General features: G+C 43.1%; 1 long non-coding RNA gene across 1 annotated transcript in view; it reads left to right on the forward strand.

Annotated features, from left to right (window-relative positions):
• The first annotated feature begins 12,643 nt into the window (after positions 1–12,643).
• The window catches only part of LOC123591301, a 34,911-nt gene continuing 20,748 nt past the window's right edge, over positions 12,644–26,806 (forward strand). Inside the window, exon 1 of the long non-coding RNA XR_006709216.1 lies at positions 12,644–13,988. This is a non-coding gene — a long non-coding RNA (uncharacterized LOC123591301). The remainder of the gene's footprint in view (positions 13,989–26,806) is intronic.

Raw genomic sequence — 26,806 nt, forward strand, 5'->3', positions numbered from 1 at the left:
ATAGATTTACCTTCCCACCGTTGGCTGCCCTCGAAGCCTAAAACCCTTTCCTTTCTCTTATCACTTCTGTACACATTTATTCTTCTTTGTTAAGATGCTATATAAGCCCCAAGTTCTAACCACCACTTTGAGTTACTTGTCACGGAGTTTCTCCTATGTACATGCATGCTGCACATGTTAATTGGTTTTTGTTTTTGTTTTTTTTCTTGTTAATCTGCTTTTTGTCAGTCTAATTTGTAGGGCTCCAGCCAGAGAACATAGGAGGTAGGAAAGTAACAGAGAAAAATTTTCTTTTCCTCCCCTACAATGCCAACAGGAGCCCTGATCAAGCTGAGCTGAAAGCCAGAACTATGACTAGATTTTTCAGACATGTACGTCAGAACACTTTTGTTCTGCCTAAACCATCTTAGGTGGGTTTTTCCATCACTCACATGCTATTTCCTGGCTATCAGAATTTTCCCCAATATCGAACCCTGTTCAAATGCACCTCTCTGTGAAGCCTTCCTTATTCTCTGAAGCTTTCCTTATTCCCTTTGGTCAGAGTGGTATCTGTCTGCCTCTCTCCCTCCTTCTGTTCCCCTGTAGGACTCAATCGGTGCTTCTCTAAATGTCCTTACCAAAGACACCTTAAGTGCTTCGGGACTCTGGAGCTGGATTGCCTACATTGCAATTTTGGTTCAAACACCTACTGGCTGTGTTGTATAATAGAATGTAACTTCAAGCCAAGATCTCTGTCTTGAGCCCTTTTCCTATTGTGCCACACATCTTGCTGTCCCATCCCCTGTGAGCAGGGCCCGTATTGTAGACCTATCTTAGAATTCCTGTGTTGCCCCTCTGCCCTCCCTCTCATCAGAAGAATGATATTCCCTTGGCCTACTTACTATGCTCAGACTCCAGGTCTTTGCCTGGTCCTGCAAATATGTTGGAATCCCAGACTTCCTAAATCTTCTCCATTCTAATGATGCCTGGTCAGGATTACGACATAAACCAACCATCTCAGTGACTGACCCCTTCTTCTGGATTCTGGAAATGTCTGGTGCTTAAAGACAGATAAGTTTGATCTAGCATTCTATCTTGACTATAAATAATTCATTCCACAGAATTAGAAAGTAAATTCAATTCCCTGACTACTATAAAATGTATTTTAAATCTGTACAGTCGGTCTTGCTTTTTTGTTTGTCTGACAGGCAGTCTGAAGGGTTAACTGTTGACAAAAGCCCTTCATTCAAATGAATAGACTCTGAAGAGTTTGTGGAAAGAATATTAAATCCAGATGTTCTACTAAGATGTTGTCCTTGAGCTAATGGGAAAATAAAAACAATATAATTTAACAGAATCAAAATGTACATAAACAGAGAACAGAAAGGATTAAAGGCTTTTTAGACAATAGCCTGAGTTATGGTCCCATTTCTTCCACTTAATAATATATGACCATGGGCAAATCACATAATTTCTCAGTGTTCCCTTCTGCATAATGGGATTAATAATAAGCTATTCTATTCCTATTATTCTGGGCTGGGATGATAATCTAACTGGCTAACATATAGTTGCTTTGCTACACACATAAAGTATTGTTGTTATTATTCCTATTTCCCAGCGACCCAGGGTGTAAAATCTAATTTCTTAGTGGGACTTTTACACAATATTTGGTAACTATTAAAGTACAGCATCCTCAAGAAATTCAAGCTTAATTCTTTGTGGAATGGCCATATTTGTTTTGTGCACAAAGAAAGTCATGTCTTAACTTAAGAAGTCTATTCCTGCTACTTTCGTGTTTAGATTGACCACTCTAATTAGATTAGGTGACAATAATATGATGTAACTACATAATTATAGTTCTTACGACAGATGGATAAAAAATAGAGCAGAAAAGCAAGTGGGAGAATTGAATCCAGGTTTAGATGTTGGGTTAAACGTTCTTAAGGTTTGTTGTTGTTTGTTGGGCTTGAGCTTACCCCGTCCTAATCAACTTTGGGTTTCTCTGCTTTAACATCATATAGCTTATTTTCAGACTCCTTATCATTGGTGTGAACTTAGATTCTTAGGTGTCATGGAATTTGTTTCCTTAAAAGTATCCCTTAGCAAGATTAATATCACTGAGGTCTGCCCCTAGATTGCCACTATGTTGACATTTGCACTGATGTTGCCAAAGCAATCTGTGTAAAACTGACAGTTCCTTAGCAGTAATCAAGGGAGTGACACCAAACTTTACTAATAATCATTGATTGTATTCTTATCCACCATTAACTTCTAATCTTGACTTCCTGAATACCTCCACGTAGGAAAAGCCTCACATAGGATGGCCACATAGTGTCTGGGATGCTGGACCACTGAGGCACTGAGCGCATACATGTCAGGGAAGTCAAGGACATCTGGACTTTGGTTTGGGCAACACAGGAACTCAGGATGAACTGGGACAAACGAGAGATTAGAGGACCTTCTCCTGGTTCTGGGCTCCAACCCAGATTCTGGACAGATTCAGGCTCTAATAATGTCTAAAATGAAATTCTGCCCCAGACAGTGGGATGGGAGCTTCGAGAAAAAAAAATGAAGTTGATTTAAAGGAAATGAGAAAATGCCAATGATATAATTCTGGCACATTTGAGTTTGTGGGTGGAGATGAATATCTGCTACTACGATAATGTGTGCTGCATTTATATTCTCCCTGTTTAGGGGACAGCTTATTTTATGGAAGATGCGTCATTGTGTGGCACTGCTTTTGTCCTAAAGCCAAGCTGAAGTTTATTATGCTCTGCTGAGACACTAATGTCTTGCAGAGTGTTTTTAAGGCAACAGATGACACCCCGGAAAGAGCAGGATCAGAATTTGGAAAACCTTTGGCACATTCTTTGGAGAATGGACAAATATAAGAAGAAAGGAGTCTAATAAGGGAAGAAACAATTCACTAAAAGAAGAAAAATAAATGGGGGTAGAGAAAGTTGAGTTTGAATACGACATTACCCACTTAGTCACTGGATCAGAGGACAAACACAAATCAATAATTCCAGTCATCTCCTGGAATAATTCTTTTTTTTTTCTAAATAACACTCCTCCTCTCATGTTAAATCCACCCAGATCAGAATTTTCCTTTTGCTCCCAGAACCCACCCCATCCTAGCGAACCCACTTCATTTATTTCTTCATTTGGAAAGTATGTTTTGAATACTTCCAGAGGTGCCAGTCATCACATACATAAAGAAAATACCACAGTCTTCACCATAACCACAAAAAACAATCCCAGTTAAGTTTATTTCTTTCTCTTCTAGGCACAAACCTAGATGCAAACAGGCTAAGAGAAGATTAAATAAGTAAGTTGCCTTGATTATACAGCTAGTAAAGTTGCAGGGTGGGATTTAACTTTAGGGTAGGCTAAGTTCAAATGTAGATGACAGGCTCAAAAACAGACCATTCGCTGACCATTCCCTGTATTTAAATATTTAAATCCCATGCCTATCTGAATTTCAGAAAGGACTTCACTACCAGGAAAAGGCCTGGCAACCTTCCCTGCAGTTAAGTAGAGTCAGGTGATGGTGTAAGCCAGTAGAATGTGGGTGGAAGTGATGTATGTCACTTCCGGGCCTGACCCCTAAAAATCTCTCTCACAATCCCCCAACAGGCTCTATTTTTCCTTGTCTGTCAGCCAAATGCTAATAAACTAGTAGAAGATTTGGAGGACGGAGGGGATGAGGAGATCACAGGATGGAAGAACCTGAGACCTTAAATGACCGTGGGGAGTAAATCAGCCCTGACTAACTCCCACTGGACCAGACATGAGTGCGAAAAAGCCTACCCTTATTATTTTAAGCCACTGTGAGAGTTGAGGCTTGTTTCAGGAGTTAGACTACCATGAATAATGCATGCGTCCTTACATAAAGTGCATAGTCCAGTAGCGAAGAGGGAAATATAAAAATATCACACCCCACAATAAATAATTACATCCCTTAGATATATAATGGTGTTTGTGAACTCTCTTTGGTAACAGATTCATAGAATTGCAGCCCTAAAAGGAAGTGTGACAGATCTTCCCACATGTGATGCTGGAAAAAGGAGTAAAACACACAAATGTTCCAGGGGCCAGGCTTCACACGTGCAAGCGTGAGAATATTTGAAAAGCAGTCAAATGTGAGACAATAGGGCATCACGGGAAATGGGTCTCAACTAGGAAATGGCACGACCATACCAAAAAGCAATCACATTGACTCCCAAAGACCTTACTAGCTAAATAATAAATGTCTACTGGTTAATTTGCCTATGGAAGCCACAGTTATCATGTGGGAGATTTCACTTAGGTGTCTGTAGATGGCCTATGCTAGCTCTGATTGCCAAGAAGTTCTTGGGTATATACTATTTTCTTATCCATTGTCCCCAATATCCATATTGTCTTATCCATTGTCCCCAACATCCATGATATTAGGAATATCATCTGAAAGAAAAACTTCCAGTCCAAGATGCCACGGTTTCTTGATCTTCATGCTTTATTCCTTTGAGACCTAAAAGTTCTGATTTCCGAGAGTCCAAATTATTAATATATAATACATAACTCTTGACAAGATCAGCTACATAATTTGCGAGGCCCTTTGCAAAATGAAAACGTGTGGCCCCCCCATCCAAAACGTAGGAAAAAATGCGATTAAAAAACACTAAAATATTAAACCTTTTCTTTTGTGGTTTCTCTCTTGAAATGTCATGGTGTTTTATTTAATGTGTGTGAGAAGTCAGTGAGATGACTCATTTTCAGAAATACCAAATAAAACCTGTGCTGTCTAGTTAACAATAGGTTTACAACCTGTTGGAAATACGTACGAACACCCCAGCCCCCAACAGTGGAGTCCCAAACACTTAGACACTTCACTTCCTCGTTCTTTTTCCCCCTTCTCCATTTCGTGGGCTTATTTTTTGCGGGCTTTGCAACGAGCACGCACCGAAGAACTGGAGTTTCTGTGTCACCTCAAGTAATGTACATTTGTTCCAATCAGACTCCTTTGTGCCTTAGGTAGGCATAGGCAACTTCTGGGTAAGGCTGTAACCTCTCTCGTACTCAGCCAATGAGGAACCACGGGAAGGGCTTGCACGCTAAGAGATAAATTGCCTGCTGTAACTGCCCTGAGTGTGCCTGTCCATCAGACACCCGCTCTTGCAAGGATGTTGATGAAAGTCTCGCTTCACTGTGCTCCGCGAGTCTATGCGTCCCTTCTTCGATTGGGCCAGTGGGCTTATTTCTCACAGCGTATATTTAATGTTGTTAATTTAATTTAAACTAATCTGATCTAATTTTGTCATTTAATGGTATGCTCCCTTGGGTACTGGATGCGCCTGGGGAAATGCTGATCTCTGCGGGAACCTGGGGCCCCATTCCATGACTCACTATGTAGCACTGCGTCTGATGTGCTGGGCCCTGGCTGGGGACAGGCAGGTCCTCCAAAGGCACTGCAGCCTCCACACCAGGATGCGCTTGGTTCCTGGATCAGGTGTGGTGAGAGGCTTGCCATGGTGGAGTCACCCACTGAATGCATTTGTGGAGCTGCCCGTCCAGGGCGGGGTGGCTGCTGCCATGCCCATCCAGTAGATGCTGCAGGGCACAGGCACCCAGCGGCAGCCTTTTGGCATCCATGCCTCGGCCAGAGTCACCGTCTGCCTACCCCGATCACCTACCTTACTTGTCACCCAGAGCACTACAGGTGGGGAGTGTGCAGCCAAGAACCCAGAGAGGCGGCCGGTGTGGAGGTGGTGGGAAGAGGGACCACATCTGAGCCGAGCCTCAAAGTGCCCCGCCCATGCTCCACTGTTCCATCAGACTTCATCCACAAAACACAGATTCAAAGATACAGTCACTAAGAATTTCAAGATGGTGACTACAGAATAGTAACACCAAGCAAGTGTGGAGCCCTTCCGAGTGGGGGGCCCTGTGCCACTGCCCTGCTGGAAGACCCATAAAACCAACTTTGATCATGGACCGTCTACCGCCTGCTGAGCACAGGGATGCAGCTATCACCAAAAGAGAGCAAATTTCTACCCTGATGGCGTTTACATTCTAATCAAGTCCTTATGGAAATGCAGATGAGCATGGGAGGAGTCACGCTTCAATGAACAGTTTAATTACAGGGAAGGTCAGCAAATGGTCAACATTTGAGACTTCCTCAAAGATGTGAACTTTGCACCGCCCTGGGTTTGGACCCTGCTCTTCCACTCTTACTAGTGTGTGACGGTGGGCCATTTACTCAACATTCGCTAAAGCTATTTCCTCATCTGTAAAATGGGAATGATAATAGTACCTATTTCTATAGGCAGAGAGCCTAGAGGGGCACATGCTCATGTTCATTCTTACTATTTTGTAGTAGTGGTGTTGATGGTAGCTTTAGGTTAAGGGAGCAGAAATAAAGCACATGAAATTGGAGACAGCAGGAAAAAGGAGAGTAGTCAGATGGAGGAGGCGTTTATCTCATTGCAGCTAACTGACCCAACGTTGGGTTATTTTTCCTTATTTAAAGCTAGCTGAATTAAATTGTCTTCTTTTTTTCTTCACAGGATCGACTGAATGATTTGGCACTGTGTGAAAAAAATGTAACGGTACAGCTTCCTTTTATTTTTTGTTAAAGGAAACTTGGGTTTCTAAGTGAAGTAAAGCAGTTTCTGGTTTCTAGAGGCAAGGAGATGATCGTGTGTAATGGGCCTCTCACTATACCATGAGTCATGAAATTTGGCATTTATGGTTATTTCCACCAATGGCCTGCTAAGCGCATTCTCTTCAATCTCTGGAGAATCGTAGTGGTACCGCTTGTCACATTTCCTTCTGAAGTATTTTGAGGATCAGGCCAAATTCTTAAAATACTAGCAATTTAATGAAAGGTATTTGCTTAAAGAGGAGGCAAATCAATGCAGACACTCTGTTTCCTAATTTTAAAAAGAATCCAGGAATTGTCCGAAATACAGTTGGATTTCTACACATCTTGATTGTGACCTTCCAGAAAAGCATTCATAAGTCTGGAATTTCCCAGGATTCTTTGCCTGGAATTAGTGTTAAATTACCAGAAAATCGATATGACACGTAGTATCCATTTATGTAGATAGTAATTCAATACACCCGCCCCACACACACACACCTCTCATTGTAGTGCTCCAATTCAGGAGAAAAGGGTGTATCCTAACCAGAGATGGAAAGGATTCATTTCACAAGTTGTTCTATATAATCATCCCTAGTTGGAAACATACATTTATTCATGATAAAACAAAATTTCTATAGTTTTTATACTCATCCTGAAAAACAGATCCTGTATTTTTTTCAGCTTTAAAAATTTTATCTTAGATTTATTTTCATTACTCATGCAATTCCCTCAAGCCCCGCCTAGTACACCATTAATATGAACTGCACCCGATCTAACTCATCTCCATTTTTTCTCGCCATCTTCCTTTCTCCCACTCCGTGTGTGTGTGTGTGTGTGTGTGTGTGTGTGATTTCAGCAATCTTCCTTTCACATTTCCACAGTCAGAAGTCCTTTCTATGCCTGGCTGAAAGCCCAAGATATCTAGACCATCTTATAAAATAAATCCTTTCTATCTCTGGTTAGTGCACTCTCTGAAAATCCACGTGCAAGGAAGAGATCACAGGGTTAAAAACTCAAAGAGCTGGGGGAGCCTGGGAAGAGTGGATAGAAAACATTTGGTTCTTCATCTGGACTGAGTTACTTAATCACTGTACCTTCAACCAGAGCCTCAAGACATCCCAAGAGAATTCCTGGAGTCTCTCAGGAAACAGATTACTCCATCTGAGTGAAATATCCCTTGGAAAATAAATTACAGAGAGAGGGAGAAAGAGAGAGAGAGAGAGAGAAGGAAAAAGAATGCTTCAGGCTCCCATATGTCTATTTCAAATGATTTATCCTGTCTCTGGAATACTTGAGCCTCTTTATGCCTTGGGTTTATTTTGTTTAAAATAAAATCCAAGTGACTATATGGAATTCAGCGACCTAGATTCTGCCCAATTTTTGTATTCCTTTAGAAATTAAATAAGTAGTAATTATCAGGCACCATAATGGAATTTTCCTACTTCTTCAAGGGAAGATGAAGAAGTGACTCAGTATCTCCTCATTTAAATTACCTCCAGTTTTAAACAAAGCTTTGTTTAAAATCCCTTGATATTTGTCATAAAGGTCCGGAGCGCCCAGAAGTAAGCTGGCACATGTCGTTGTGTCTGTTTAGGACCAGTTACAATACTTATGGCCTGCCTTCCACATGTGACGGAAATAACTGTAAGTTTCTGTGTATGTGTGTGCGTGTATACAGAGGAACACTTAGATGCCCTATACTATCACTAATAGTTCTGTCCATACTTGAAGGCCTTTATGAAGTTTCTCATTGCTAAGTACTCCTCAAGAGAGGAAAACGGGAGGCAGGGAGATGGGTGGGAAGAGAGGCTAACATGTCTTTGGAGGCCTGTTGTGTGTGAGACACTGCCCTTGGCATAAAGCGCAGAGGCTGATCCTGTGCTTGTTTGATCCTGCTTCCGCCCTTTATTGGATAATTGAATTTGGGTAAGTTATTTAACTCTCTGAGCCCCAGTTTCTTCATCTGTAAAATAAGAATATTTATGCGATGATATCTAACACTTAAAACGTTTTTTTTTATTTATCTGGGGAGAGAGAGAAGGGGAGAAAGAATCCTAAGCAGGCTCCGAACTGTCCTCATAGAGCCTGATGCAGGGCTCAAATTCACAAACTGTGAGATCATGCCCTGAGCCAAAATCAAGAGTAGGACGCTTAACCGACTGAGCCACCCAGGTGCCCCTAATATTTTTTGAGTGTGTTTTTTTTGTACCAGGTGCTACTCTAAGTGCTTATGTGCACACAGAACCCTACAAAGTAGGTACTAGGGATAGAAGAATAAATTTAAGTAAAGTGCTTCGCAAATAAGTGTTTAGCAATGGCTACTATTATAATAATATATTTTATTATTATCTAGTGTCTTATAGATATAACAGATCTCAGTTAATTTTCTCAAAACCCCTATAAATTTTTTTTAACGTTTGTTAGAGTCAGAGCGTGAGCAGGGGAGGGGCAGAGAGAGAGGGTGACACAGAATCTGAAGCAGGCTCCGGGCTCTGAGCTGTCAGCACAGAGCCCAACACGGGGCTCGATCTCATGACCTGAGCCAAAGTCAGATGCTTAACCAACTGAGCTTCTCAAAACCCCTATAAAGTTGATATCATCCATTTGTTTATTCATGAGGAAGCTAAAGGAGGTCAGGGAATTTGTAACGTTTACTTAGCTGCCAAGAGATAGAGCAGGAGATTCAAATTCAGGTCTCTGTGGTTTTAAACATGTTCTCTTTTTAATATATTACCAATTTTTTTTTTTTTTTTTTACCAATCTGTGCTATAGAAACATTGTCTTCTGCTCTGTGGCTGCAGGATTTCCTCTCATCTGTGCCCCTGCCTCACAGGTCTGGACTTGGTTCCAACAGCTTCATTGAGAAGAGGGCTCAGCTTTCCAGGGCACCTGTGCCTGAGGTGGCATGTGAGAGTATTTGCACAGATGTGTTTAGGTGTTGCTGACATTATGCCCCCATCCCTGATGCCTTACCTGGGAGAGCTCCTGGAACCTCCATCAGCATCATCACCACCATCACGTTGCCCTAACTCACCCTCGCTCAGCTTCCGAGGCTTAGTTTGGGCGTCATGTCCTTAAGGAGGCCTGCCCTACCCGCGGACCCTCTTTTTGTCTAGTCACTTATTCAGCAAATATTTGAGAGGGCCAGCTGTATGGCAGGCATTCTTCTAGAAGCTGGAGTACAATGTTGAAACTCCCTGCTCTTGGGAGGCTTTCATTCTTGTTTAGGTTAGTTTCCCCACAGCATCCTGAAATTCTCGTTCGTAACCTTGCGTGCTTGTGGTGATATATTTGGAAGAATTTAAATCAAAGCTATTCTTCCCCATTAATTTCTTCTTTTTTTAAAAAAAAACTTTTTAAAATATTTACTTATTTATTTTGAGAGAGAGAGAGAGAGAGAGAGAGAATGTGAGCAGGGGAGAAGCAGAGAGAGAGGGAGAGAGAGAATTCCAAGCAGGCTCCATGCTGAGCGTGGAACCTCACGCTGGGCTTGATCCGGTGACTGTGAGTTCAAGACCTGAGCCCATATCAAGAGTTGGGTGCTTAACTGACTGAGCCACCCAGGTGCCCCTACCCATTAATTTCTACATACAAAAAAAGGCACAGACCACATGAGATTTTCTCCATTAGAATGGAACTTTGCACACAGAAGGCACTCAAGAAATATTTGCTGAATGACTGACTCACAGTGGACACATTAATTCATCTTTTTTTCCAGGAAACCCTAGCAATGGGCGTTCTCAGTACCAACTCCCAGGAGCTTCTCAGGTGCTCTGAGCTCAGACATCCAGCCTGGGAGTGAGACACAAAAAGCCTATAGTCTCAAAGAGAGCTCCCTATTGTGACCCATTTCTTGTTGGTGATCCCTCCCCTGGGGACATGGAGACAAAGGAATCTTCACACTGTGCTAACGCCAGTATAGATTGGTACAGCCATTCTGGTAAGCAATCTTGCAGAATTTAGTCAAATTAAGTACACACACATCCAGTGTTCCAACAGTACAGTTCTGAGTGTATATCCCAGAGATGTTCTCCCGCAGGTCTGAGAAGACATATGCATTAACATTAACTGCAATATTATTTGTGGGCACCTGCCCATCACTGGAGTGCAAATGGGGAAGGTGTTGTGGAGACGCACAACTGGCCCATCATGCAGCAGCCAGGAACAACAAATCCCATATACAGACAGCAATATGGAATCTGGCAACATATAGCCACACTAATGTTGAGTGGAAAAGGCAGAAAACAGAATGCGATGCTCAACATAACCATTGATGTAAGTTGAAAATCCATGAACACAAAACGTTACATGTTTTGCAAAACACTTGCAATTAGAATATCCACACTAAACACATTAAAATGATTGCCTGTGGTGAAAGGAGCACGGGGGTGGGGATGGAGGGATAAATGGAAATTAATTTATGTAATAATGTAGCTTATTACATAAATTAATTTTTTATTTTAAATTTGTTTAATGTTTATTTCTGAGACAGAGAGAGAGAGAGACAGAGAGAGAGAGAGCGCACGCGCATGAGTGGGGAAGGGGCAGAGAGAGAGGGAGACACAGAATCTGAAGCAGGCTCCAGGCTCTGAGCTGTCAGCACAGAGCCCAAAGTGGGGCTCGAACTCACAAACCGTGAGATCATGACCTGAACCGAAATCGGTCGCTCAACCGAATGAGCCACCCAGGCGCCCCTACATAAATTAATTTGTAAGTAAAATAAGGGAGAGGGCTTTCAGAGACTATTGATGTCACTGAATAGAAGATTTGAAAGCAAGCAAACAAAAAATGCTTGTCAGCCTCTCTGCCCTGTCTGGGGCACCGCTTGCCGGGCTTGTCTGTCTGTTGTGTCCATTCCTGATGTCACCTGTAAGTCAGATGGCTTGCAGAGATACTTTGAAGTGTTTTAGATTTGTTTCTTCTTCATTGATGGTCACCCTTGCTCAGTCTTTGCTATGGCGGCTGCTTGACGACTCTGAGTTCCCAGCGGATGCTTCTGTCCAGCTCTCAGAGGAATTTGGCAAAACAAGCCATCACTGCAGCCGGCTCATCTGGTTCAGCTACAGGAAGTCTCTGTGAATGATCTCTCTCTCTTGCTGCGGATTCTGAGGTCTAGCCTGCTCAGTCATTCAAATGTGGCATCCTGGCAGGGCCCGGTCTCTTTGTCATGTAGAAATGTTGACGTGACTCCTGCTTTTAGTCTGGATCTTGATGTCACATAGGTGGGGCTCTGGTTCTTGGGATGTGTCTGGAGTTTCCTGAACAAAGACAGGTGTCTAATGTTCCTTTGTCCACTCCTAGCACTGCGGTTGATATTGAAATTGACATTGTTGTCTTGCCACAGCTCCCGAATCACTATTTCCAGAACCCTCTCTAGTTACATACGTGCGCCTTTCCCTAGTAGAATCTGAGGACCCAGTTTTCCTCCACTTACTAGTGTATGAACATCTCTTTTTCCACATTTTCAAACATTAGAGCCATATCATTCTAGTGCATGGCTTCATACTTTTCATTGTATTGATGTCATAATTATGTAACCAAATTCCTACTGATAAATGTTCAGGTCATTTCCAATTTATCAGTACTATAAACTCTCTGGTAATTAACATCCTGTTGTTTATTTAATTAATTTTTTTAAAGGTTTATTTATTTTTGAGAGACAGCATGCAAGGGGGGTTGGGCAGAGAGAGAGGTGGACAGAGGATCCAAAGCCGGCTCTGCGCTGACAGCAGCTAGAGGGTTGTGGACCTTGAACTTACAAACTGCAAGATCATGACCTGAGCCGAAGTCAAACGCTCAACCAACTGAGCCACCCAGGTGCCCCGTTTGTTTATTTTAACACGTTTATCCAGTTATTTCCTTAGCCTTAGGGCTAATTTCTAGGGGTGGGACTTCTAAGTCAGAGACTTAAAAAAAAATTTTTTTTAATGTTCATTTATTTTTGAGGGAGAGACAGAGAGACAGAGCGTGAGCGGGGGAGGGGCAGAGAGGGGGAGACACAGAATCTGAAGCAGGCTCTAGGCTCTGAGCTGTCAGCCCAAGCCTGACATGGGGCTTGAACTTGTGAACCACAAGATCATGACCTGAGCCCAAGTCAAAGGCTTAACTGACTGAGCCACCCAGAGGCCCCAAAGGTAGAGACTTTTAAACAGGCTTTTCTACATGTTGCCAATTTTTTCTCCAGGAAGGTTCCACCAATTTAAACTCCCATCCAAAGTGCATGCATGTGCCTCCCTCCCCAAAACCTCACCAGGACTTGGCATCATCAGTATCAGTCTTCTTGATCATTCCCATTCTGACATCTGGTTCTTCTTTTGAAGCCTGGGCTCCATCACCAGTAGCTTGACCTTTTTCAAGGTCAAGCAGGCATGGATGGCACTTTATTATTTAAAGAGCTAGCTTCCCAAGGGGACACATCAACTTTCTTCATAAGCCAGTATCTGTTCATCCTGGTTTTCAAGGTTGAACGAAATTTCCCTTTAAACGTGTGCCTGGATTTCTGAGTTTTACTGGCAAGGATAGATTGGGCCTGTTTCAAAGCTGAGTAAAATTAATGGCCAAGTGAAGGATCGTCTGTGGCCAGGGCTGACCTAAACTGGAAAATCATTGTCAGGACACCGCTCAACTGCACGTAGGTCACCGTCCCTCTGATTTATCTTAGAACTTGAGGTAAACAACGTATTTCTGTTCTTGAAAAATCTGTCTCTTGTTCAATCATGCTATTTGTTTTAAGGGGTTTAAATTTTTTTGGTGAATAATGAAACGTCTCACTTAGAGCTAACAATATTAACACGCTTCATCAGATTTTTTTACTGAAGTAGTGAGATAATTACAGAAATTATGACATTTAATTTCCTAGAAATAATTTAACCTTATAATTTGTGTGTTTTTTTCATTTCAGAATATTACTTCCATAAATACACACACACACACACACACACACACACACACATACCACCACACACTAAATAATTTTTTTCCCTCCAGGACTCACTGTCCTCTCAAGAGTTAATTTTCTGTGCCTTATTTAAAAAATGGTCAAAACAGAGCTCCTGGCTTTGTCCTGCCAGCTCCTGAGTTGGAGAAGACATTCGTCAGCTTGCACTTGCTCTTGTGTCAGTCGAGGGTGAAGTCCAGCCCAGGGCTCCACGTGGATCCTCATGTGACCCAGGTGTCTCTTTTTAGGCTGATTTTTGGAAAGAAGTTACAAGTGTTACTCAACCTATGTGCGCATTTTATGGAGTTCTTTATAAAAGATAAAGTTATAAATGTGACTTTGCCCGTCCTAAGGCAAGTTTACCGGATGACTTCTAGGACCCGTGAATGCGGAGAAGGGTGGTTCCAGAAAGATGGGCTGGCTGCAAGCGATGGCTGAAGGAGGATAGATGTATGAGCTGGGGGCGAATGATCAGGGTTATTTCCTGCACACAAGACCCAGGATTTCAAATTGGGGCAGCAGAGGCTGAGAGCACAGACTTTAAATGAGGCAAAAATGAGTCCAAATCCTTAGCCAGCTCTGCCATGTTCCCACTGTGTGACCTTGACCATGCTATTTTTCTTCTCTCAGCCTTAATAATGTTATTTATTTTTGGACTGCTTTAAGGATTAAGTGAGCAAATGCATATAAAGCTCTTAGGCTGGCACTCGGTGCAAAAACTTGTCAATAATGAGAATTGTCACCACTATTCATTGAGACATGGGGGTCATCTCTCTCCCAAGACAGTGTTGGGCAAACTACAAGCCCACAGGCCAAATCCTGCCCGCTGTCTGATTTTGTACAGCCTGTGAGCTTGGGATGGTTTTTACATTTAGAAATGGCTGAACAAAGATCAAAAGAAGAATGATATTTTGTGACATGTGAAAATGATATGAAATTCAAATTTCAGTGTCCATAAATAAAATTCTGTCAGAATACAGCCACGGCAAATGTTTACATATTATCTACGGTTATTTTTGTGCTACAAAGGCAGACTTGCACAGTAGCAATAGTGACCAGATGGCCAGTAAAGCTGAAAATACTGACTCTGGCCCTTTACAGAAAGTTTGCCAGCCCCTCCCTTGGGGAGTTGGTGAGCATGGAGCCTGTGAGGACTTTGGTCCTTGCTTAGGGTCAAGGAGGGTGCTGTTCTCTGTCCCTTTCCACACGTGTTGTCTCATTCTCGCTAATGGAACCATTTGCTCAGAGCTGTTCCCTGCAAAACCCAGAAGGATCGTCCTTGGCAATGGTGTGCTAGTAAATGCTCAAAACTGGCTTTACAGGAGAAAAAGGAGCCGTGATATGTACCATTGGCTGGTTTGGATGGTTTGAATAATCACACCACGATTGACTTCAAGCCACCAACATGTCATCAGCTGGCTTGTAAAATTCTTAAGACTTTAATCACCCGTTCTCATGAGCCATGCCAGCCAGCAATAGCACAGCCTTGCCCTTGACCTCCACTACTACGCTGCAGCCTGGAGCTCCAGGGGGCCATGTCTTTACTGCACAGGGGGACCCTGATTGGTGACTGAGTAACAAGGAGAGGGCTTGACTTAGGTTTCTGTGAGGGGCTTATCCCAGAACACATGTTATTTAGAAATACTGACCATCTATGAGAGATTTGGTATCGAGGAAAGCTGACCCACATATGAGGAAAGTACTGTGAGCAAAGTTGGTGAGTAATACAGTAAGAGATTTGGTACATTTGGTTGGATCAGAAGGTCCCAGGGATGCTACAAACCCTACAGATTCATCTAACTTTCTTTCCTCCCTGATGCTGACTTTTTTCTGAGCATGACTGAAGGAGTGAGCCACAAGGATATCTCCAGAGACAGCTTCCAGCTGAGGGAGAAGAACAGGTGCAAAGGTCCTGGGGTCATTGCCTCTTAATTCACTTCCTCCTTTGCTATTTCTGTGGGCCCTGACTCTTCAACTTGGTTTTTACTTTGGGGAAGTATTGGGTTGTTTACACATTGACTAGACTGGGAGCTCCTAGAGGCTAGAACTCTCTTACTTGTCTTTGTATCCCTAGTGTCTAGCACAATGCTAGTTATACAGTGAGTGTGCAATAAACAGGGCACATGATGCAGCACCTGATTAATCTAATTCCCTCTCTACACCTCCTCTCTATATTCTTTCCAGCAATTCGTTTAGGGGTTCTGAGAGAGAATCTTACCTCCATGAAGCAAGCACTTCCACAGTCCCACGGAATCCCTTTCCTCCTCTTTGGGCAGCCCATACCTTCCCCTTTCTGATATTCTTATGTGTCAGGACTGAATTTTCCTCTTCACACATCCCAGGCACAGATTTGGAAGTTAAGACAGAGAAGCATAGCAAGGGTTATTAAACAAGCGTTTGCCAACAGAGTGCACAGAGCTTTAGAAGAGGCTTGAGGCCCTGTGGCAATTTTCCACTTTCAGACCAAGTCAGAGGATGGAGGGTGGAAAGAGACAGACGGCAGCTCCCCCCCCCCCCCCCCGCCCTGCCCCACCATTTGACCAGTGGGTGAAACTAAAGAATAGCAACCGTGGCCAATGAAAGCTGTCTGGAGAGTTTTCACCTAGCCCTCATTCTCCTTCAACTGCCAATATGTCTCTCACCTATCTTTCTGCCCTCTGCCCAGCCACTCATCACTTTCTTGTGGTCACTGATTTGATACAGAGACAGGCAGTGTTGAACCCGCGTGATGTGGAGTCAGTCCCAGGCTGTTCCCCACGTGATCGGGGCTGTGCAGGGCCAGCTACAGTGAGAACTTATTTGGGGCAGGAAATACATGAACTCATAAAGAGTTATTTTTGCATTACTTGTTTTTCTGATTATAACTATACTCCAAAACATATTTGGATTGAAGCTTTAAAAAGCTTGATGCATAAAAGCCCGCAGGGTGTTCTGAGCACAGGATAATTTTAGTTCAGACCACCGGTCATGCTAATAAGTGAGGGCCCTTTCCACTTTAGGCACTCATTCCTGCTCCGTTTGAACAGAAAGCAAACTTCAGATTTGCCTGTGGTTTGTGCGCTAGCTTACTTTGCTCAGAATACTCTGGAAGGCTTTGCTGGGTGAGGGAGGTTAACTCTTGGTCAAAACAGGCAGACTAAACCAAATCAAAGATTTATTCGTGGGAGCCAGTTTCCAACTCTTGGCTTCCTCAGGGACCCTTGAATAAGGATCCACACAGGACCAGGAAATGGTTTTCTTCTTCCTCACTTTTCCTGTTTGTGTGTGTGTGTGTGTGTGTGTCTTTAGCGTTGCTACTAGAGAGGAAGGGATAAAGAATGACTATAGATTCATCCAAGTGTTACCTAAAATTCACCACGGTTCAATGTAAATACTATATTTCATCAATTCAAAGGTATACATTTTTTCACATTTTAGTATTTCTAATATCAAAATAAGCCCCATGATCTATAATATACCTTAGTTTAATTGGTAGTAGTTAGTAATTTTCTTAGTCATACACAGAATTAATGATGTGTGTGACAATCAATGGTATCTTAGATTCAATGACATATGGGATCTGACTTGGATACTTTATCTGTACCTGTAGCTGTAGGGGCAGAGCTCACCTGTCAAAGTCCTCAAAGGTCATAAAATCAAGGTATTGCACCATGAGAGCCCATTTCTGCCATCTCCAGTATTATTGGCTTAATGTTCTGCTGTGTCTCTCTATATTATATAGTTCACAGTTACTGAGTTCTTAACTGCAGTCAGGCAATATTCTACACACATTAGGGATCTAGTCTCACACTTTCGTGAAGTAGGTGTTACTATCCTGTTTTAATCAGGGTCCAGGCAGGAGAGAGAAACCATGCTAGTTATTTAAACATAGAAAAGTGAGGGGGGCGGCAGGGGGGTGCCTGGGCGGCTCAGTCAGTTAGGCATCCGACTTCAGCTCAGGTCATGATCTCACCATTCATGAGTTCAAGCCCTGCATCGGGCTCTGTGCTGACAGCTCGGAGCCTAGAGCCTGCTTCAGATTCTGTGTCTCCCTCTCTCTCTCTGCCCCTCCCCTGCTGGCACTCTGTCTCTGTGTCTCTCAAAAATAAATAAACATTAAAAAAAAATAAAAAAATAAACATAGAAAATGGAACAGAAAGACTTGTTAACCAGGTATAAAGCTGATAACTGGTAACTAAAAGAGTAAGGAGAGAACTCTAAGGTATCAAGGAAGCAGTAGCTGTAGGAAGCAGGTACCACCCCTGCTGGGGGAGCAAAGGGAAGAGGCTGGAATCATTCAAACTTAGGAATGTGGAGGAGGCGAACTCAGACCCAAACCTTAGGCCCGTGCTGGCATGGGGGTACCTGAGGGGGGCCCAGGGAAGCTGGAAGAACTGCAAACTGTATAAAAGAATTGCTGTGGCTGTGGTGAAGAAGCCTGGGGGAAAATGAAGCTCTCAGGAACAGGAAGCAGGAACAAGCCCTTTCCTCCTTCTCAGCCAGCTGGCAGAGCCGAAATGTAGTCGTAGCCCCAGCATTGCAGAGCAGAGTACAGAGGGCTGGTTTGAAGAGGAAAAAGAGCTAAGTATCTGGAACCTGGCCTTACTTTTACATAGGAAGAAACTGAAACGCAGAAATATTAAAAGTAGTGGGCATATTGTTCCAAATCATGCAAATCTGAACATACGAAGCCAGGATCTGAAACCAGATCCACCCGACTCCATACTCTATACACTTAATGACTAGCCAGACTTCTTTCCTATCTGTTGTCTTCTGTGTGTTTCTTTGTCTCACTTTTTCATGTATTCAGACGATTATTTCTTGAGTTGTCTTCTCTCTGTCAGGCACTGTGCTTGGCTCCGGGGAAACTAGCAGCAAACGAAACAGACACACTTGTCCTCAGGGAACTGACAATCTAGCTCTATTTCGGTGGGTAGTATTTTGTCTTCCTGTGGCTTGCTCTCTCCCTCTCTCTCTGACTTTGCCTTTTTGCCAGTGCCTCTAGTCTGCAAGGGTGTATTCCTTTTTCCCCCATAATTTAATATCTGCTTTTCTCTGCCTTGCTGTCTCGATCTCTTCCTATATTTTTTTAGTTTGTCCTGGTCCCTTTTTCAACTAATATTACCTGCTTTTTCCTTCCTCATATTTCTCTTCCTATTAGTGGCCAAGATGTAGACCCAAGTGTAAATTCTGTTTGTGTTTTCTCTTTTGACAATTTTCACAGGCTTTGTTATTAAAAATTTTTAAGCTGGGGCACCTGAATGGCTCAGTCGGTTAAGCATCCAGCTCTTGGTTTTGGCCCAGCTCACGATCTCACGGTTTGTGGGTTCCAGCCTCACATCGGGCTCAGCGCAGCTGGTTCCCCAGCAGAACCTGCCTGGGACCCTCTCTCTCTTCCTGTCTCTCTCTGTCCCTATCCTGCTTTGTCTTTCTCTCTCTCATAAACTTTTTGAAAACATTTAAAGATTTTTTACGTGAATGAATGAAATAGTGTACAGTTCTTTATCTTACAACGCAAACAAATGTAATTCAGAGGCTTTTGCTTTTTGGACTTTCATTTTCATATGTGGCTAGCTATCCAAGGGAATCAGTCATTAAGAGAATAATGCAATAGATCAAAGGAAGCACAACATTTATAATACTTTTTACAAGCAGGACTTCCAAGCCACCAGTCATGCTAGCAAATTCCTTTATGTTTAAAGAGTGACCATGGGTGTAGTGGTTAAGGGTGGGGAACCAGACTGCCTGGAGTCTGGACCGTAGGTCTTCCATTTCTTAGCTGGGTAGCATCAGGCAAGTTACTCATCTTTCTATTCCTTGGTTTTCCTCATCTGAAAAATGGGGGCAATGATATTAGCACCTACCTCAGTGGGTTTTGGGGAGAGTGAAATGAAATCATGCATAAAGGCAGTCAGAAGAGTATCCTTTTTGTAATAGATGTAATTAGCTGTCATTATTATTTACAACACAAATTATATCATGGAAGTAATGGCCCTTACTCCCGCAGTCCTCTTATTCTGTTTCTCAATATTCTGGAGTACTGTTCTCCAGCAGGTTTTGAGTTATAAGCTCTCTTTTCTGTGGTTCTTCTCACATAAGTATGAGGAAATACATGATATCAAAAAACTACCAAGTCCGTCAGTTCATTCTGGTTGTACGTGACAGAAAACCAACTCAACTCAGCTTAACCACGGAGGGTTACATAACCGTGGAGTCCGGGAGTGGAACTGGCAGCCATGAGCAGTTTCAGGCCTTCCAGTAAGATCATCGGGAGGCTTGCCCCGTGTTAGTCTCTCGTTGTGGTTTCTATTGGCTTCATCCCCTCCTACTGCAGTCAAGCTTTTGCCAGTGGGGCACTGATGTCCTCCGGCAGCCTATGCTTTTCCTCTTCCCGGTTGCCCTGTGATGTCACACTCAAAAGCACTCCCCCCATGACATTCTATGAGTCTCTCAGGCTTAGGCCTCTCCCGGTAAATCCCTGCTGCCCTGGATAACTCTCTACCCCTGGGGATCGGGGCAGCCTTTTTCTTTTCTGTGTATCTGGAATACTAATCCCAGTGTCCTGGCCCAGATAACAAATGTCCCCATCACCATTTTTGTCAGGTGGGCCTGGGTATCATCATATATACAGGACTCTTGGTGGCTCAGTATTCCCAAGATTGGCCAGTGTATTAGACCCTCGCCATGACCTGACCACACAACACAGATACTGAGCCTGCCTAAGGACGGCTTGCACTTTGCAGATGGCCCTGTGTGGCAGCACTGGACAGGAACAAAGTGACCGATTTGTAGGCCCTGGGGCATTTTTTGCCAATGGGATTTTAGTGTCAGCAAACATCATATCCCATTCCTGCCCATGTCTTCCCTCTCTTCATATCTACCATTTTGTCCTTTTTCAGAAACTCTTTCTTCTAGTAAAGCAGATGCTAGATTTCTGGTGAACATATTTTCCAAAGATGTATTCTAATCTCTGAACCTCTTTACTCACTGAGTTAAGCAATATAAAAAGTTGTATTGGGGCACCTCAGTAGATGAAGCGTCCAACTCTTGATTTCAGCTCAGGTCATGGTTTCATGGTTTGTGAGATCGAGCCCAGGGTTGGGCTCTGTGCCAACAGTGCAGAGCCTGCTTGGGATTACTCTGCCCCTCCCCTGCTTGCTCTCCCACTCTCTCTCCCTCTCAAAATAAGTGAAAGCTTACCGAAGCCATACATTTACAAAATTACATGAAATGCCCCAGTTTTCTAAAATCGTATGGAGACTTGCAACGTGCTTACACGGTTTCCATTGTTTATTTTGAAAAGTAGTTATTAAAGGGCAAGCGTTAGACTATATAAGTTTCTAGTCACACAGCTCTTAGTTTTCAAAAGTACCCAAAGAACAGGCCACCATGGTGCTTCTAATCCTAAGGACTGCTTGGACGTGGGGGGCATGTGACGATCTCCCGTTCTCTATCCTCACGTCTTCGCTGACACAGTCTGATCCCAAGGCCTGAGCTACGGCCCAGCGGTTCCCTCACCGCAGTGCACAGAGCTCTGGCAAAGGAGAGAGGCTGGATTCCTCAGAGTGGGGCCCAGCCCTGAGAAACTGGGCGGAACTCAAGGAGCTTGTCAAGCACCCCCCCTCCCCTAATTCCTGGGGCTCTGAGAGCGGTGGGGGCCTGGTGTGAACTAGCCAGCAGGAGTGCTGGGTTGGGGGCATCTCTGGAAGGCTGCAAGCCTTGGACACCAGAGGCAGGGAGTTCTGCAAAGGCCTCTGGCTGAAGGAAGGGGAACCGGGTGGCCAGGACAGCTGCTTCTGAGCTCTGAAAAGTTACGCCTTGCCAAGGATCATGCTGTGCTGCCCTGGAAATGCGGGCGGAGGCTCCCATGAGGCCCTCTGGGAAGCTGTTTGGATGAACTGCTCTGCGGCCATGTGTTGATGCTTCTGTGTCCATTACTCCAGTGACGCCCTGGAGGGTTTTTTTTTTTTCCTGTCAAGGCGGAGACTGACAAAGGCTGCTTGTCCCCAGGATGTTACCCCTTCAGGAAGTCCGGGAGGCTGGGAGCTAGGGACGTAGGAGGAGGATGGAGGGGTAGAAGGCCCTGTTTTCTGACCTAAGTCTGCCACGCAGGCTGGTGCAGTGTTTATGCAGCGAGTGTGTGTTGGGGGAGGGGAAGGAGAACGCCTGCCTGTCTTGTCCCCTCTCAGGAGGTGGCAAAGGTGCCTGAGGAAAGTCGTGTTTCCTTTCTGACCAAACTTGGTCTAGGGCCACGAAAGTAATTCATTTTGGGGATCATTTTGGAAAGGAGAAATACAGAATGTTCTCATTTATCTTCTTTAAAATTAAAAGCAGGGACCATATGAGTGTCCAGGAAAAACAACAATTAATAAAAAACACATATAGCAGTTCCCCATCTATTAAACTTTGGACAGGGATGATATGTCCAAAAAAAAAAAATTTAATGTTCTATTTAAATGTCAATGTTTAATTGTTCAATTAAATGTTTGATCTAAATGTTCTACGTCGGTTCAATTTAAATGTTCTATGTTTGTTAACATAAATGTTAAACGTTCTTTTAAAAACAATTAAAAGTTCTTTTAACTTTCACACACAGATTTTTCTCTGCCTGCTGAATCTGAGCATGGGGAGTACCCTGGAGTACTTGAATCATCTTTTGGTTAATCGACATTGTCCTTATCGATATCAGTTACAGGAAATATCTCCAGACTCACACTTTTCCTAATTTTCTTTCCCTCATCTCTGTTGGTCTTTCACTTATTGCTGCCATGAATGTTCTCTCTTCTAGAAGCAGACTACATTCCCTCTTTTGTTTTTGTTTTTGTTTGTTTCAGTTTTTTTTCCCCTACTGTAGGTAGGAAACTAGATGAGCTTATTAGAATTCTATCTAAAATTAAGGGTTAAGCAGGATGGATTGCTCAGACCCTGACTTTTAGATACGACAGAGATGCCTATAAACACACATGGATATGTTTGGGTTTTTTTTTTAAGCTTATGTATTTATTTTGAAAGAGACAGAGCACGCACACAAGTGGGGAGAGGACAGAGGGAGAGAATCCCAAGCAGGCTCCGTGCTGCCAGAGGAGAGCTTGACACGGGACTCGAAGCTGTGAACTGTGAGATCGTGACCTGAGCTGAAACCAAGAGTTAGACGCTTAACTGAGCCACCCAGGTGTCCCTGGATATGCTCTTTTGAAAAAATGCAAGTTAGATTCACTCATTACATGTTTATAGACCTCTTTCTGTGTGCCAAAAACTAGGTTAGACACTAGAGGTCAAAGGAAATATCTTTGACCCAGTACCTTTCCTTGAGATCCATTTAGTTCACAGGGGAGACAGAGATTGGTGACTGCCCCTGACAAAATAATCAGATGTCATAAGCAAGTGCCAAACTACTTGACTATCAAGGAGGGGCCTTGACAGCCAGATCTGAGCATCTGGGGAGGGCCTCACGTAGGACTCCTCCTCAGATTGAGTCTCATAAGATTATAGGGCCTAAAGGCCTTCCCTGTTTTCCCTCCCTTACTGCAGCAATTTAACAATTTATAATGGGGTTTTCTCCCTTTTGCCCCTAAATTAGCTGAAGGCTGTAGGTCTTAAATTAAAAGCAAGCTAATGCATTTTTAATATAACTTGGCAGTTGAGTTTAGACACAAATGCCACATTTAAAAACTAAGAGTATAATTGGCATTTAATGAGGCAGAATGAACTCATGGCCCTTATAGAGAATGGTTAATGATTAAGGGGCAGGGTGATCATACTGAAGAAACCCACCAAATCCTTAAAAATGACATTGTCAAATGTCAATTCCTTCTTCCTCCAGGCTGGTTGTTCCAATTCTTTCCCTGATTCAGTGATCCACTCAATATGCATGCAATTATGTTCAGTTAAAAACAAAACAGAATAAATTGAAATCAATGTAGTCATACCATGCTCTCATTCTTAAATTGCCAAAAGATAACAATGGCATATTCATAGAAGAAGAATTACAAGTCATCTGTGGCTATATTAGAAGTAATCAGTACTATTAATAATGAAAGAGATGTTTCTCCTAAGAACAAGGGTATTTTCCTTAGCAATCATAAAGGCTATGATAAATTTGGGAAGTTCAATGTTGATTTAATACTATTATCTAAACCACATGCTGTGTTTAATTTTTTTTAAGTTTATTTTTTTATTTTGAGACAGAGATCATGAGCAGGGGGGCGAGGCAGAGAGTGAGGGAGAGAGAGAATCCCAAGCAGGCCCTGCACTGTCAGCACAGAGCCCAATGTAGGGCTCAAACCCATGAACCATGAGATCATGACCTGAGCGGAAAACAAGAATCAGATGCTTACCCGACTGAGCCACCCAGGCGCCCCCTGTGTTTACTTTTGCCAGTTATCCCAGTAACACTTTTAGAACATCCTTTCCCTTCTAACCCAGGATAATGCATTACATTTAGTTGTCATGAGTCTTTAGCTTCCCTTTATTTGGAATACCTCCTCAGTTTTTGTCTTTCATGACATTGATATTTTTGAAGAGTATATTTCAATTGTTTTGAAGGATGTCTCTCAATTTGGTTTGTTTTCTTTTGATCAGATTCAAGTTCTTACTTTTGGCAGGAAAGGGTTTTATGTATTTTTCTGAAGATGAAAATCTGTGTCATTTCTCTTTGTCCAACACTGTGGGTTCTGGAGCCCCACGAGACTTGGTTTGAAATCCTGCCTCGGCCATTTCTTGCCTGTGTCATCCTGGGAAGGTTACTTACCTCAGCCCAACATCCATATTCCCCTGGTGAAAAGGATATAAAGGATACCTATGTCTAAAGGTTATGGTAAAGATTAAGAGATGTAATGAATTTAAAGATCCTGAAACATTGTTTAATCCCTAGAAAATGCTTAATAATTTTTATTTGAAATATCAAATGACCATGCAGTAGACTAATATTGCAAAAATTGAGCAGTTTTGAAAGAATTTTTTTGGCAATGGTAACGTTTGGAGGTAACGAAGTCACCTAGTATGGGAGAGAGTCATGATACCACGAGCTAATCCTTTCCTGAGATCCTCCTGTATATCTCACTATTCAGATCCCTGGCACTCTTCCCAGTACACAATTTCAAGCTGATATGCACAGGGTCCTAGTGAAGATGTTGACAGATTCCAGATAGGCAGAGAGTGGCTGAATGAGGTGACCTTGTTATTCAGAAGGAATGGAGGTAATTGGGAATATTCTGACACGGTACTTGAATGTGTGCACCTTTGCTTTTAATTGATAATGCATGAGGCCTTGACGGAATTTTCTGAAATAAGAAGAAGAATAAAAATAGACATAATAAGGAAAGGTATATAAGTAGTTATAAAAAACAGAAAAACTATTTTCAAAAAAAAAATACATCATTCACCACCCATTGTAACTAAACATGCCTATGCCCTCTGTGCCAGAAATTCTACTTCTAAGAGATACAAGAAGTCAGAATTAAGCCAGATGTCTATCAGTGTATGAATGGGCAAGTAAACTGAAATTTATCCAACAAATAAATATCGTAACATCATTAAAATGTTTACTAGAAAAGCTTTTGCAAAAAATATCCACAGTATGAATGCACTCATGTGAACTTTAACATAACCAACTCCATACATGTTTATTGGGCCACCTAAATGGAGCGAGAGAATTAAAAATATAAACAGAGGGAGACACAGTAACTTGAGAAGAATAGTGACCTCTGGAAAAAAATCAGGAGAACCAAATTAGGGAGAAGTTTAAAGGACTTACGACTCGATATGCAGTCTTTATTTCCCTATTTGAAAAAATAAAAAAGAAATGAAGTAAATAGGCCAGCGTGCTTAACAATCGCTGAATCCAGGTGGTCTGAATATATTTTCTATTTTGGCTCTTTACTGCTCAAAACCCTTCATAATAAAATAGAAAACTTGAGGGGGGGGGAACGCTTTGTATTCAAATATAAGACTGTTCTCCTCCCAATATCAGGGTCTTGGAACGTGGCCATATAGTTCACTCAGCTGAGCTGTTACTGCAATGTGGGAAGCACTGCTATTTATATGCGTCTGGCTTTCGGGGTGGGTTTATTTATGCCTGGATCATCTCTTCTCACTCATTGGATGTAACCCTTCAAAATCAGGAAGCAGAATTATTTTGCACACAGTGGACTGGCTCCTTCAGAGCAGGTCCCCTTTTTGTTTCCAGAACTAGCGGTATCTTGCTCGCAGTCGGAGTTCCATGAAGATGTGTTGGATGAGTTCGAGCCAACTTTCCCTGAGCTCGGCTACTGCAGGCTCATGCGGAGTGCTGCCCTCATGGAGTTTACAAACTGGTACGGAGATAGACACAGGGACCTCAGTGGACTGGACAAAAGAATGACCTAGAACAGCCAGTGCAGAGCCCAGGTTGTTAATTTTGACCAGGATGGCAGGAGAAGGGGATACGGTGATTAAATTTCCCACATGTCGGTGTGGGTCGGTGTCTCTTTGCGGTGAGAGATTACTTGCCCTGGAGACTTGGTTAGAATATGAATCTCTCACCTGGAGAGAATAACAAATACATCAAGCCATCATCCTCCCATCAGCAGGTTGACTTTATCAGACTGGCCCCAATCCTTAGGTAGACCAAGAAAATTCAGACTAGTAGTGCCGAGGACTGGCTTCTGAGGCACGGGTAAAGTCTGGATATTTGAACAGAAGCCGGGAAGAATGGTTAGGCGGCAGGTTTGGGGAGGTCCTGACCACTGAAAGGCAGTTTGAGGCCACCAAGTAGGAACCATGAGAGGGAGGAATAAGGTAGACGAGAGCAGGAAGGTGGGACAAAGCCCCAGGTGTGGGGCACAGTGTGGGGAAGACAAGCATTGGCTGGTTTGCCCATCAGAGCCTACACGACGTGATCCTGCACAAAGGCCTCGACAGTGTAGAGGGTAAACTCTTAGGAAGTGCCCACACCCTGCTTGGAAAAGACGCCGGTGGTAGCAGTGACAGTGCTGCCCCAGGAAGCTTCTTGGTTTCTGCATTACTCCCGGTGATGGAGACAGCTGTCCCCCAGTTGGCCTTGGGAACTCTCTGTGCTGTCCAGTGATTGGGCTCAGAATTTACAATCTAAACGTGCCTCCAGTTCACAGTTCTGTCTGACATGCCTTGCTTTACAGCTGTCTTGTCCACGTGGTGGGTAAAAACAGCTTCACCAAGTATGAGCTGGAAGGAACTCATCGTCCCGCTCACCCTTCGTAGAACACCTCACACACACTTTGAGTCCTTCCTTCCCCTCTTTTAACTTCTTCTTGGAGAGTTGTGTCACCTTC

This window comes from Leopardus geoffroyi, chromosome B4 (assembly GCF_018350155.1).
Source record: "Leopardus geoffroyi isolate Oge1 chromosome B4, O.geoffroyi_Oge1_pat1.0, whole genome shotgun sequence".
In the NCBI taxonomy this organism is placed as follows: domain Eukaryota; kingdom Metazoa; phylum Chordata; class Mammalia; order Carnivora; family Felidae; genus Leopardus; species Leopardus geoffroyi.